We start from the raw sequence: 15,329 nt of genomic DNA, 5'->3' as shown, positions 1-15,329 counted from the left end.
TAGGGAAATGCAAATTGAAAACCGCAGTGAAACATCACTACACACCTACTAGAGTGGAGAGGAAAAAAAGACAAGTCCACTTGCTGGTGTGAATGTGAAGCTATTAGAACTCATACATTTCTGTCGAGTATGCAAAAAGTGCAGACACCTTAGGAAACATTTAACAGTGTCCTATAAATTTAAACGCACATTTTCTATATGACTCAGCAGTCCCAATCCTAGACGTTTACACAAAAGAAATAAAAACATGTCTACAAAACATATACATAATATACAAATGTTTTAGCAGCTTTGTTTTTAATACCTCCTAACTGTAAATATCTGGATGCCTAATAACTGCTATTAAAAAGGAATGAACTACTGAAATGTGTAACAATATGGATGAATTTCAAAAGTATTAATGCTAGGTAAAAGAAACCAGACCAAAAAAAAAAAAAAAAAGAAGCCACAAATGTACAATTCAATTTATATGACCAAGGCATTTCAAATCCAGATTTTCCTACCCTACAGTGATTTTCTTGGAACCATTTTCTTCTGGGAAATTTTATGTAATCATCTTTGGAAGAACAGAGAAGACAAAATTGTAGGGACAGAAATCAGATCAGTGGTAGCCAAGATCTTGGGAGCTGGGGGAGAGTTTTCATCTCAGAGGACACAGGGAACTTTCTGATGATGAAAATGTTGGAAATGATGGAAATGTTCTAGAGCTCCACTTTGGTGATGGTTATATGACTGACTATGTTTAAAACCTCATCAAAATACAGATCTAAAAAGGATGAAGTTTACTGTATGTAAACTAAATTTCTAAAAAAGTGAATTTTTAAAAGGGGAAAAAAGCACGCTAGGGAGAGTTGGAGGATTGGTTTGAGTAGAGGCAATTAATTTTGGTATTTGGAACATGGGCAATGTGGTGGAAGGTTTTGCATCATAAGCCAGTGAAATTGAACGTTATATTATTGGAAATAAGGAACTATCAAGTGTTTTTTAAACAAGATGATATGGATTCAAAGACAGAGAAATGTAGTTCTGAGTGGAACTTTGGAAAACATTTTATTTGTCATCATTTTTCATATGAAGTAAATTGTATATACATCAAAATGGTTAAGTAACATCTTTAAGGTCTTAAATTTATTTATTAGCCCTACTTTTCACTGTCTTCTAATGCATTAATTTGCTTATATCTTACTAAATTTTTAAATTTCCTTTTCTAAGTTGTATTTGGTTGTTCAATTCTTAACTTCTTACTTTGGTTTAATTTATTTTGATTCTTTCTTGGGTGCTTATAAATTTTTTCTCTAAGCACTGATTTAACTATATCTCATAATTCTGACATGCTTTTATTGCTTCTAATTTCTAGGTATTCTGTAATTTTAAGTTTTAAGTTTTCCTCTTTGACTCAGTAGTGATTTAACAAAATTGTGAAATATCAAAATTTGGGGGTTTGTGTGTATCTTGTTTTTGTTATTGTTAGACTTTTTATCATTATCCAACAAAACTAGATATTAGTAGACATTAAAAGTCAACAGTAACTTTCTGGAATTCAGTGAGATTTGTTTGTGATCTACTGAATGGTCATTTTCATTTTTGTGCAGCATGAGCCTTAGAAAATCAGTCTTATTCCTGTTTTTAGGGGATAGATTTTGATACATATTTTTACACCAAAATTTTGTTTCTTAAGGAAGATAAGAAAGTGCATTTAACATTCTCTCAGCATCCTCACCACATTTAGCACCTCCCAGTCATTACCAAACCTGTCATGTTCCTCTATATTTTAAAATTTATACAATTTTATTTTGTGTTTGTAATTATAGGTGGTATTTGGCCTTGGTTCTTTTCTACCAGGGATTTATTTTTTCTGAACTCTTATTTTATCCCTTAACTGTTTAGATTTTGTGAACAAGAATTTTTGTTATGAAACATTTACAAATACTATATTTCCTGAATCTTGATATGTCTCTTGCCTTTATACCTAAAGAAGACCTAAGTTTAAGACTTTTGGGTCACACTATTTTGTTTTTCTTGTAACATTTTATAGACTTTTTTTTTTTTAAACAATATTCTATCCTTAAATGTTGCCTTGGAGAAGTCTGAGATCACCCATATTTTAAAAACTTAAAATCCCAGCCCTGCTTTAGGACCTTTTAAAAAAATTATTTGGTGTCCAAAGAGTTACTGTTATCCTTGAAGTCTGGTAAGTTTGTCAAGACTTTATTCAGTGTTGACTATTCTGTACTAGATTTTTCTGGGACACAATGTTCATTTCTGTTATATCTTAGCATACTTTTACATCTAATTTAGTAACTTGGCTCTACTTCGCCTTCTATTTCTATCACTCCTTCTAATCACCTTTATGTTTTTAAATTTAATTTGCTTGGTATTCTGAAGCTTTTTCTTTAGGTCCTTGACTTTTATTTCTCAGTGTCTATTTATCATGAGAACTGCTAATGGTAAGAAGCCAAGAAACTATTAGAGTATTCTTACTATTAGGGTATTCTTGAGACATGGCACCTGTGTTCAGCACTGCTCTTCACCCTGTTTTCACTGAACTGAGTTGATATTGCAGGTACCTCCATGTACTCTTTCAAAACCAGTGTTGTGAGGCCATGTGGAGAGTCACTGGGCGTATGTCAGGTATTAAGTAGGTTGGCCGTAACTAGGGATTGCTGAATTTGGATGGAATGAGTCTAGTGATTTCTATGATCTTAAATGACTTAGGGAGGGGAATTTCCTCTGAAGTAGCAGCATGAAAGGAAAGAAAGAGCAGTTTGGTAAATGCTTAGGAAATTAAAACAAAGTACAAGAAGTTTCATAATAAGCAAAAAGTGCCCAGAGAGTTACTCATTTCAGCTATTTGCTACATTATTCAGGCAGTAGGTATTCAGCATGCTAGACTGACTTTAGGTGAAAAGCTAAGATAGAAGGCTAGAGTCTCAAGATGCCATGAACACATTGTAGTTAAAAGTGTTGATATTAAATGTTTTATTAAAAATTGTAAATAAATATAACATCAATAAGAAGTCAAAGATTTTACAAAATTATGACTTGTGGGGGAAAGATCTCCAATCATTCACTAATTTTTTGGATTTTTAAGTCCATCATTCCATAACTTTTTAAATACTAAAATATGTGTGGAAAACATACTTCACTAAATGAAAAATCTGTAGACTGAATGATGTAATTTTGAGACGAAATAAAGTACAAAAGGACTATCATAGGTACTTTTCTAATATTTACTTCTAGTATATAAAATTTGTTTGGGGGGAAGTGCCAAGATGGTGGAGTAGAAGGATGCACAGCTCCCTCCCTCCCATGAGTACACTGAAAATTACATCTATGGATCCATCCATTAGCACAGAAAACCTACTTAACTTTGGCAGAGTATCTCTTACTTCAAAATACAAAGTTCTTCACAAAAACCGACAAGAGAAAAAAAAAAAAAAAAAAGGAAATCAGTATGAGACCTGTCCTACAGGGAGGAAAAGTGCTCCCATACTTCAGTGCCTCCTCTCCAGCTAGGAGGTCAGCAGGGACAGAAAGGGAGCCTTCAAGCCTTGGAGAAAACAGCAACCACTTGGAAAACAACTGAGAGAAGCCAGCACAGAGAGTCCCTGCGATCCCCAGCCCGAGAAGCAAGTCTGTGGGGGTGGGCAGGGACTGGCTGCTGGATCTCAGTGATGAGCCCAGGGAGAAGGCTGGTGCCTACTATGCAGAGGCAGCCTTAGGAGGCTGGAGTGTGTGGTGGGCTGTGGCTAGGAGTATGTGCATAACAGAACAGCCTGGGATCCCCATAAAAAAGCAACACTGCTGGTTCCCGTTGTGGGGAGGGGCTCAACGCAGCCAGGCCATAGCCTCTGTCTCCACTAGCCCAGAAGGTTTTCCTGGCACCGTTGTTAGCACATTCTCTTAAGAGACGCAAGGCTCAGTCATAGCCATCACAATTGCTGGTGCGCAGCTCCCTAGAGGAGGCAGTACTGAAACCTGAACCCATGTCCAGGGGCCTTGCAACTTCACAGGTGGGACTGAGCCTCAGCAGAGGGGGCAGATTTGCTCAGCTGCTGCCTTTGTGGACCCACACCTCTAAGATGAACCAGCAATGAATATAAGCTAATACAAAAGAAAATTCTCAAACCACAAAAAGAAAAAAAGAAAAAGGAACAAAGAAGAAGTATCAAATCAATTGGAAAACTAAGTTCAAAATGACAGTAAACACACATCTATCCATAATTATCATAAATGTCAGTGGACTAAATGAATAGTCATTAATGAAACAGTCAGTGAAACAAGAGCCTACAACATGCTGACTACAAAGACCCACTTTAGGATGAAGGACACACACAGACTGAAAGTGAGAGGATGGAAAAAGGTATTTCATGCAAATGGAAATGACAAGAAAGTGGTAGAAGCAATACTCATAACAGACAAAATAGACTTTAAAACAAAGGCCATAAAGAAAGATACAGAAGGACACTAATGATCAAATGAGCAATATAAAATGAGGATCTTATACTCATTAACACATATGCACCCAATATATAAAACAAATACTAACAGACATAAAAGAAATTGATGGGAACAAAATAATATTAGGAGAATTTACCACCTCATTAACATAATTGGACAGACCTTCCAAACAGAAAATAAATAAGGCAATGGAAATGATAAATTACACAAAAGAACAGTTGGATTGATTGATATTTTTAGGACATTACATCCTCACAAAACAGAATATACATTCTTTTCAAGTGGTCATGGAACCCTAGGTTAGACTGCATACTCAGGCATAAAAGAAGCCTCAACAAATTTAAGAGGATAGAAATTATTTCAAGCATCCTTTCTGACCACAATGGCATCAAACTAGAAATCAACCACAGAAAAATAAATGAGAAAAAAAAATTGCATGGAGACTAAACAAAAAAACCAGTAGGTCAACAATAAAATCAAAGAATAAATTAAAAAAATACTTTGACACAAATGACAATGAAAACACAACCACACAAAATCCATGGGATGCAGCAAAAGTAGTCCTAAGAGGGAAGTTCATAGTGATAAAGGCCTTCCTCAAAAAATAAGAATAATCTCAAATAAACAACCTAACCTACCACCTAAAAATTTTTTTTAAAAGGAGAGCAAACAAATCCTAAAGTCAGCAGAAGGAAATAATAATAAAGATCAGGGAGGAAATAAACTAGAGATTAAAAAACAATAGGAGATATCAACCAAAGCGCTGGTTTCTTGAAAGAGGAAACAAAATCAACAAACTTCTGGCCAGGATAACCAGGAAGAAAACAGGGAGGACACAAATAAACAAAACAAGAAAGGAAAATGGAGAAATTACAACCAATACCACATAAAAAAGCTAACGCATAAAAAAGATTACCATGATCAAGTTGGATTTATCCCAGGAACACAAGGATGGTTCAACATATGCAAATCAATGTGATACACCATATCAACAAAAGAAAGGACAAAAATCACATGATCAGCTCAATAGATGCAGAAATAGCATTTGATAAAATTCAACACCCATGTATGATAAAAACTCCTACCAAAGTGGGTACAGAGGGAACATATCTCAACATAATAAAAGCTATTTATGACAAACCCATAGCCAGCATAATACTCAACAGTGAAAAGTTTAAAGCCTTCTCTCAAAAATCTGGAACAAGACAAGGATGCCCACTCTCACACTTCTGTTCAACATAGTATTGGAAGTCCTTGCCACAGCAATCAGGCAACAAAAATAAATAAAAGGGATCCAAATTGGAAGAGAAGAGTTAAAATTATCACTACATGTGAATGACATAACACTATATATAGAAAATCCTAAACTACCCACACAAAAACTATTAGAGCTGATAAAAGAATTCAGCAAGGTAGCAGGATACAAGATTAACATACAGAAATTAGTTGTATTTCTTTACACTAGCAAGGAAATATCAGAAAAATAAACAATCCCCTTTAAAATCACATCCAAAACAATAAAAGACTTAGGAATAAATCTGACCCAGGAGGTGAAAAAACCATACGTGGATAACTACAAAACACTGATTAAGTAAATTAAAGATGATTTAAAGAAATGGAAAGATATCCCATGCTCTTTGATTGGAAGAATTGATATTGTTAAAATGGCCATACTACGCAAAGCAATATATAAATTTAATGTGATCCCTATCAAATTACCCAGGACATTTTTCATACAACTAGAACAAATAATCCTAAAATTTTTTTTCCCAAATAATCCTAAAATCGATATGGGATCATGAAAGACCCAGAATTGCCAAAGCAATACTGAAGATAAAGAAAGCTGGAGGAATAACCCTACCAGACTTCAGACACTACTACAGAGCTACAGTAATCAAAACAGTGTGGAATTGGCATAAAGACAGACATATGGCTCAATGGAACAGAATGGAGAGCCCAGAAGTAAACCCACAGTATTACAATCAATTAAACTTTGACAAAGGAGGCAAGAATATACAATGGAGAAAAGACAGTTGGGAATACTGGACAGCAGCATGTAAATCAGTGAAGGTAGAACACTCCTTCACACCATACACAAAAATCAACTCAAAATGGCTCAAAGACTTAAATATAAGACAAGACACTATAAGTCTAGAAGAAAACATAAGCAAAAAATACTCTGACATAAATCTTAGCAATGTTCTCCCAGGGCAGTCTACCCAAGCAATAAAAATAAAAGCAAAAATAAATAAATGGGACCTAATTAAACTTACAGGCTTTTTCACAGCAAAGGAAACCATAAGCAAAACAAAAAAGACAACCTATGGAATGGGAGAAGATACTTGCAAATGCTGTGATTGACAAAGGTTTAATTTCCAGAATATATAAACAGCTCATACAACTTAATAACAAAATAAAAACAAACAACCCAATCCAAAAATGGGCAGAAGACCTAAACAAGCAATTTTCCAATGAAGACATAACAAATGGCCAATAGGCACATGAAAAATTTCAATATTGCTAATTATCAGCGAAATGCAAATCAAAACTACAGTGAGGTATCACCTCACACCAGTCAGAATGTCCATCATTAAAAAGTCCACAAACGATAAATGCTGGAGAGGATGTGGAGAAAAGGGAACCCTCCTACACTTGGTGAGAATGTAGTTTAGTGCATCCATTATGGAAAACAGTATGGAGATTCCTCAACAAACTGAAAATAGACTTACCATATGATCCACCAATCCCACTCCCGGGCATATATCTAGAGGGACCTCTAATTCAAAAAGATACATGCACTCCAATGTTCATAGCAGCACTATATACACTAGCCAAGACATGGAAACAACCTAAATGCCCATCAACAGATGACTGGATAAAGAAGTTGTAGTATACTTATACTAAAGAATACTATTCAGCTATAAAAAAAATAATAAAACAATGCCATTTGCATCAACATAGATGGACCTGGAGATCGTCATTCGAAGTGAAGTAAGCCAGAAAGAGAAAGAAAAATACCATGTGGTATCACTCATATGTGGAATCTAGAAGAAGAAAAAAAGGAGACACTAATGAACTCATCTACCAAACAGAATCAGACTCACAGACATAGTAAACAATCTTATGGTTACTGGGGGGAAGAGGGCAGGAAGGGATTAATTGGGAGTGGGAGATTTGCAAATATTAACTACTATATATAAAATAGATAAAAACCAAATTTGTTCCATATAGCACAGGGAACTATATTCAATATCTTGTAGTAATGTATGATGAAAAAGAATATGAAAATGAATATATGTATATACATGTACGACTGAATCATGCTGGACATCAGAAATTGACTCACTGTAACTAAGTACACTTCAATTTAAAAAAAGTTTGGGGTGCTAAAGCTGTCTGTGAACTACTTTCATGAGTAAATAGTGCTTTGCAACTCAAACACTATGTATAAACGCTGTCACAGGAATCCTATAAGAACTCTCTCTGGCGTCCTTTCTGTATTTTTTCTGAATCTTTCCAAATTTCAAACACAGGTAATGAGTCTAGGCTGCCCTGCTGGGAAGTGAGATTGAGATTTACATGGGCTGAGACTAGCAGGGATGCTTGGCTGGGCATCAGACCAAGGCATTTCAAATCCAGGGTTTCTTGAGACCCCACAGTGATTTTCTTGGAACCATTTTCCTCCGGAAAATTTTGTGTAATCTCTGGTGAATGAAGCGAAAGAACACTGTTAATCTTAGTTTGATCACTCAAAATTTGCAGCATCCTCTGCAAATCCCAAATCAAAGTTTTCCTTTTCTCCCCGTGTTGCACTGAGTAGCCAGGACAAGACAGCAGGGTAAATAGGAAGTCAGAACCCCTAAGGAGAACAGCAGGTAGGGCTGGCTCATAAAACAGAGGCCGCCCCGCCATATGTGGTCATCTGGCAGCCCCATGAATCAGTCACACAAAGACAAATACCTTTGATCTACTTGAAAGGCTGAAGATGTGAAATACAAACTTGAGTGACCTTTGAACTTTTCAGCCTGAGCAGTTCGCCTTTGTTTCTGGAATATTTTTTTTTCCTTTAAAATTCCACACCACTTCAGATGAACCCATGTGGTTTTGTGATTTTTCCTATCTCTCTTGTCCATTCAGCAAGATCAGTGTATGCATTCTCAGTTCTGTAAAAATGGTTCTACAAACTCCAATTTCAAAAAGGAAAGCTATACAGGATGCCTTTTAACTTGCCTCCTAATTGCTCTCCCTGCTTCTTTCTGCCCCTGTTTCTCCTTCCATGGATCCTCAACACAGCAGCCAGAGCCATCCCCTCAACATCACATCACGCTGAGCACGTCTCTCCACCGCTGAGTCTCTGCAGTGACTTCCGAGCAAACGTGAGGCTTCCACAACCCTACAAAGACTCAATCTTCTGTTCCTCTCTCCTTCAGTCACCCTTTTCTTGTCATCCTGGTCTCCTCGAGGTTCCTCAACGGCTCCAGGCACATTTGCTTCTTTTAAATAGCAAATCTACCCAACACTCCTGGTCTACTTTACCACACTGGAGTATCCATGCTATACATATCCACGTATACGTCTAAGTGGGTATACGTGTGTGTGTGTATAAAGGAAGACATGTTTATGTACTTAATATCTCTCAAACTGCACTATTCTATGTTAGCAGGATTTTTTATTCTGAGTGGTTCATTGATGAACCATCTTCTAGAACAGTGCTGGGCACACAGTAGGTGCTCAATGAAATGTGTTGAATGAATTAAAAATGAGTACATATTCTTAAAATAGTCTTTAAAATTACCAAATTTTTTTAGATTCAGAGAAGAAATAAAATGAGAAGAGTAGAAGGGGATTGTAAGACAGAGACACTCTCCCGGCACGGATGAGGAAGGTCACTGGCGCGTCTGGCTGCCCGAGAGAGACCCCCAGAGCCCCCAGGTGCACTCTGCACTCCACTCTTGTGCTGTAAGGTGCAGTTTTCTTTCTTGAGCTGGTTTCCTGACATACATGTCTGTGATTGGGGGTAGCTTGTTCATTCTCAGATAACTGACCATGTTTGTGCCAGAGATTTAACTCCCTCCTCAAGAGCATCTGGATCCTGTTTCCCTATTAGAGGCCAGTCCGTGACAGGAACATTTCTGCCAACTCTCTTCATCTGCTTTCTCCTCATTGTCTTCTTCCTCAGTGAGAATCATCATCAAGCCAGCAGTCTGTTAACTAGGTTTTTCCTCAACGTCCTCACACTGACTTTGTTTAAAAAATTTCCACTTAACCTGTATTTTTGTATTACTCTTTACCCATTTAAGTTTATACTAGACTACTTCTCGACTCTTTCAAGCTGAAGCATTCATCCAGAATTCATCATTTTAAAACTTGTATTTCATCAACATGACATATCAAAGATAAACTATGACAGACCTGATTCTGACTGTACCAGACTTAAAGGCTCTGTTTGCAATTATGCAAACAATTTAGAAGGTGCCATCCTCCAAAATCTCAGTATTAATTTGAAGGGCAACTGCAGCCAAAATGTCTCTTTCAAAACCTCAGCCTTGTAAAGTAACTAATTAAAAATTCTGGAGAACAAAATAAAACACACTCAAGCTAGAGGAGTTACATAGTCTTTTTTCTAATCAAATCAGAAAAGGCACTTCCCATGCTTCTTATTACTGAAACTGTATCTTCATGTTATTATAGGAAGTTGGAGCAATCACCAGAAATGCAGTGTATGAAATTTTCGTAATTAAAGGAAGATGGTACCTTTGGACATATATCAGGACATGTTAGCTAGTACACCTCCAAGACCTTGCTTCACAGTTTGCTGAAGAGAGAGGACATGACCCTCATGGGGCACTGCAGCATTTGTTTGGGGGGTGGGGGGAAGCTGGGGCAGGGGACAAGGGGAGCCATGCAAAATTGAAAAGAGTATTCAACATATTAATGTATTCTATGAGCTATAATATATGTGATATGTTGTTATATACCATGTGCAGTGCCTCAATTTACTTTTTTCCTGTTTCTAAAGTTTCTAAACAAGCAAAACTTGTTTGGTTTACATGGCCAGCTTGCTCTATGTTATGCACAACCTAGGGAAGGCATTCTTGTGACAAACAAGCTAACTCAGTGCTTACATTAATGCCATGTGAACAAAGGAGGAAAATACATTTGTATCTTAAACTATAATAAATTAATTTTTATTATAAATCAACTATATTCAATAAAAATAAATTTATATCTTTCAAATTAAAATGAAAAATTATCCTCTAAAATTCCATTGATTTTATTTATTTTGTGTTTATGATATTTATTTTGAACTTTCCAGAATCCAGGAACACTTGGTATTTATATTTATTGAAAGAAGACACTGGTTTGTTAGGAAACACTAACAGATAATTATTCTGTGTAATGCACTGAACTGAAATTCATGCAAGGGAAAAATAGAAGAGAAGTACAGGAAAGTTGTGCAAGAAGGAAAATGGCAGATGGAGATGTGAGTCATCAATCCAGAAAAGATCTAACTCCTACTATGTGTCAGATACCATTATGATTTTAGCCAAGGCTACATTCCGTCCTAAATAACGATGACTACCATCTACCATAGTGAGTTCAGGTGAAGAACAGAGGGGAAAACTGCTTTGAGCTGTAGACGCGGGATTGCAGGCTGTGTTTGATCACAACCAGCACCTCTGCCTATCTCATTCAAATCCAGGCCTCAGTTGTTATAAATCACTGCAGGTACAGGACTTCTGGGCTGGGCTGCATGCGAATCATCAAAACCATGAATATTATATATAGGTGTGAGGGGCTACTTACTAAATAAAGTTGGACAAATCAGAAGTAAGGATGTTTTGATTCCTGACATGACTCAGTTTTGACATCAGTGAATGTTGTGAGAGCGACTGGTGGCTTTTAGGTGAACAAATAAGGTAGTCAGCTTAGGTCACGTCCCGTCGTAGTAGGTTTGTTACAATCACTGGACAGACGCTGACTGTCCTATCGTTATTGCCCCAAGTCCATAGTTTACATTCAGGTTCACTCTTTGTGCTGTATATTTTATGGGTTTGGACAAGTGTATAACAGAACATGAATCCATCATTATGGTATCATGCCAAGTATTTTCACTGCCCTAAAAATCCTCTGTCCTCCATCTGTTCATCCATCCCTCCCTGCAAACCCCTGGCAACCACTGATCTTTCTCCTGTCTCCATAGTTTTGCCTTTTCCAGAATGTCATATAGTTGGAATCATATAGTATGTAGTTTTTTTAAGATTTGCTTTTGTCATTTAAGTTGACTCCAAGTTTTTTTTCATGGCTTGATAACTCATTACTTTTTAGTGCTGAGTAATATTCTGTTGTCAGTATGTACTACAGTTTAGTTATCCATTCAACTAGTAAAAGATATCTCAGTTGCTTATGAATTTTGGCAATTATGAGTAAACTGCTATAAATATCCATGTGCAGGTTTTTGTGTAGACATAATTTTCACCTCATTTGGGAAATTACCAAGGAACTCAATTACTGGACTGTACAGTTAGAGGATATTTAGGTTTGTAAGAAACTGCCAAACGTTCTTCAGAAGTGGCTGTACCATTTTGCATTCCCACCAGCCATGAATGGGATTTCCTGTGGCTCTACTGCTGATGATGTCTTTATGTTTCAGTTTATTAGCAACTAAGACAGGAAATGGTATTAATCATGGGAATAATTAGGGTTTTGTTTAGCAAAATAATTTACACTACTTAGAGAAAAATACATATATTTATATTAAAAGGATTGTAGGTAATGTGAACAGGTGGAATTAACAACAGTAAAAAAGTAGGAGAAACATGCCTGAGGCTTTTCTTGCTAAAATTACCAAAGGAGATGCTGAGGGTAACTTTACTGGAGGTTAGCAGATATAACACTGATGCTTGGGCATTATCAAATCATTCACAGTAGCGGATTATAGAGACTGGTCAGTTTTTAGTTTGATGATTGCATAATGTCCCCGCTAGGGCGTTTTTGTAAGGGTAAAGATACTAAGATATTACAAAACTCCACTTGCATTATGTCAAATATTGGTTATCAGCCCATTATTTTGTTGTATTTTCTTTTCCTTTGGCTTAGCTTGTTTTGGTAGTGTTAGATTTAGGAAGTGACTTACTGAACCTCATTTTCAGCCTCTGGTGGTTACAAAAAGGAAAATTTTATAGAAATCTCTCTTACCTTCAAACTTTATACCAGTAGTAGCCTAAACTGTCTAGTCAACATAAGGTGGTTTTGGAGTACAGAATGTTGTAACAAATATTATAAATAAATAAATATTGTAATAAAGCCCATTAGGTTCTTCAAGCTTTGCCCTGCCTTAGACTAAGTTTAGGATGGACCTTCCATTTTCCAGTGAATTGTAGTGTATTAAGGAAGAATAAATATTGTCTACATATAATCTAGGCATTCAATTTATTGAACTGAGTGAGTTCTTTAGCCCTACAGAAATATTTGGTGTTTTGTTCTTCCTTTTGTATCCACTATATGTTTTTATATTTGTCTCTGCAGGGGAACTAACAAGCATAGCAAACTTGGCATCTTAAAGGAAATACAGTTACTGCATCAGTTAAGGTTGGACAGGTCTCTGTAAGAATTAAAAATAGTGAGAATTTAATCTAGGTAAGTGATGAAAGTGCAGGGGAGCTATATAGGGACTGGTGAGAAAACCCAGGGATTAGACAAACAGGAAGCTGATGCCACTTCCTTCTGAAAGGGTGAAGAGAAGAGCCAAGTTAGCTAGGGGCTGTCTGGGGGTCAGGATTCCAGGAAGAATATGGAATCACGCCAGGTTTTGTCATGTGGGAAATAGAATATGGAGGGCACACAGCTACATCCAGAGGCTGCTAGAAGCAAAGGGCATGAGGCAGAGAGAGAATTCCTCCTTCTATGCTCATGCTCTCTGGTCTCCCCCCACCCCAGTGTCACCCACTGACTAAATCCAGGTGGAATCCAGCATTAATAGGGCCTGTGATACACAGCCTGCGGGAATTACCATCCCTAGGAAACAAAAAGGCAAGAGTGGAAAAAGGGCGAACGGTCCAAAGACCAGCATAGCTAACCACCACTTGGAAACGCTGCAGATCTCATGCTTTTTCTATATATATTGGGATGGGAAACATTAATTGGCCTGAGTTCTTTCCTTCAACTCTATATTCATCATTTGAATAAATAAAGCAAATGATTCCAATGCCGACAAAACTAGCCTTATGGGAACATTTACTTTAGGGTTTATATTTTGACATTTTTTTTAACTTAAAATTCATGAAGTTTATTTCTGTCTCTTGTCTATATTTAGTGAATTGTGGGATTTTGCAGGCTTTTTAGCATTTTGATAATACTAAAAAAAAAGGAAGTTTTAAAATGATAAAACGTTGTCTAAATATGTATTCCATAATAATTTGATTATCAAAGTAATACAAGGTATTTTTCAGTAATTTATTCAGTCAATGTAAAAATGTCACCAAGTTGGAAGCATAATATATGATTCAAGCTACCAATATGCCAATATCCTTTAAAAGATAGTTTGACTCCAGGCCTCCTGCTTTATATTGCTTTTCCATAGATGTGGGCACAGACCTAAAGTTTCCTGCCTCCATCTGTTCACTGGGCATTATCATTTGATACACAGAAATAAGGTTTAAAAATCTTAACTAGTTAGTCTTTCCAGACTTTAAATGTTTGATCTTTAAATTTAGTTTTTATTCCAACAAACTGCTCTTTCATGATCATAACACATTGTGGTATCATCGCATATCAGAATAACAAATGGTTCCCCTCTAAATTCTTCCAAATCACTCCATTGGTTAATATAATGCAGTGTTTCTCAGACTGGGTCTTGGAACATTCTTCTTGGGTATCCTTGAGTTACCTACTTTGTATATATGGGTATATAACCTTATATTTTGACTACAAAATGTGGCTTTGAGGACTCACATAAGCTTAGATCCATTTTATGAATTACAAGGCAACTTCCAAATTGAAATATATATTAATATATATTACAAGCTGTCCTAATCAATATATAGACACGAGAATAGGTCTACCAACAATACTTAAGAAACAAAAACAACTGAAGTGTTTTCAGCCCTAATCAATGTCTTATCTCAGTGATATTAAAACAAGGTAAGATTGTATTATACAAGCTGAAACTTAATGACATATATCAAAACTAGCAAAAATTAAACAACATTAATAGGAAGAAGTCAACATTATTTTAGAAAAGGGGAGAATTCTAAAATCAAATTTAATGTGTCCACTGGATTGTAAAATGGTCTGTACTGGTTAGCCGAACCCCTCCATCCTAGTTGGCATGTGGTCCACATTTATCTTATAAACCGCTATCAGGAAGATAACATAATCTTTGCTTACTTAAATCACCTGCTGCGTTAGTTTGCTCAGGCTGCCATAGCAAAATATCATAGACTGGCTTACATAACAAATTTATTTCTCACAGTTCTGGCAGCTGGGATTTCTAAGATCAAGGTGCTGGCAAGGCAGGTTTCATTCTGAGGATTCTACTTTGTGTTTGTAAGTGGCCTCCACCTTGCCATGTGTTCACATAACTTCTTTGTGCATGTGTGGGGAGAGAAAGAGCCAGCTCTCTGGTGTCTTTTCTTAAAAGGGCACTAATCCCATCATGAGGACCTCACCCTCAGGACCCATCTAACCCCCAAAGGTCTCATCTCCAAATATCACCACATTGAGGGGTAGGGCTTCAGCACAAATTTTAGTGGGACATAAACATTCACAACACCTTCTCAGTGACCTTCTCATCATTATTTTGTCTGAACCCCTGCTCTCACACCAGATAGCTAGAGTTATAGAGAGAGGCTCTGAGCTAAGATGGT

Source organism: Camelus dromedarius, chromosome 10 (assembly GCF_036321535.1).
Source record: "Camelus dromedarius isolate mCamDro1 chromosome 10, mCamDro1.pat, whole genome shotgun sequence".
In the NCBI taxonomy this organism is placed as follows: domain Eukaryota; kingdom Metazoa; phylum Chordata; class Mammalia; order Artiodactyla; family Camelidae; genus Camelus; species Camelus dromedarius.
Note: the sequence above shows the minus strand (reverse complement) of the source record.